The sequence below is a fragment of the Arachis duranensis genome, chromosome 6, assembly GCF_000817695.3.
Source record: "Arachis duranensis cultivar V14167 chromosome 6, aradu.V14167.gnm2.J7QH, whole genome shotgun sequence".
NCBI classification, from domain to species: domain Eukaryota; kingdom Viridiplantae; phylum Streptophyta; class Magnoliopsida; order Fabales; family Fabaceae; genus Arachis; species Arachis duranensis.
Genome location: NC_029777.3, coordinates 38642898 through 38643199, shown reverse-complemented (window position 1 = coordinate 38643199; position 302 = coordinate 38642898).

Genomic DNA, 302 nt, shown 5'->3' with positions numbered 1-302 from the left:
TCTTCACATATGACTGTGAGGACTTGGTCCAACCTTTGATCAAAGTTGACCCTTCTAGTGTAAGGGTGTTCATCTCCTTGCATCATGGGCAAGTTGAATGCCAACCTTACATTTTCCGGACTAAAATCCAAGTATTTCCCACGAACCATTGTAAGCCAATTCTTTGGGTCTGGGTTCACACTTTGATCATGGTTCTTGGTGATCCATGCATTGGCATAGAACTCTTGAACCGTTAAGATTCCGACTTGTTGAATGGGGTTGGTAAGAACTTCCCAACCTCTTCTTCGGATCTCATGTCGGAT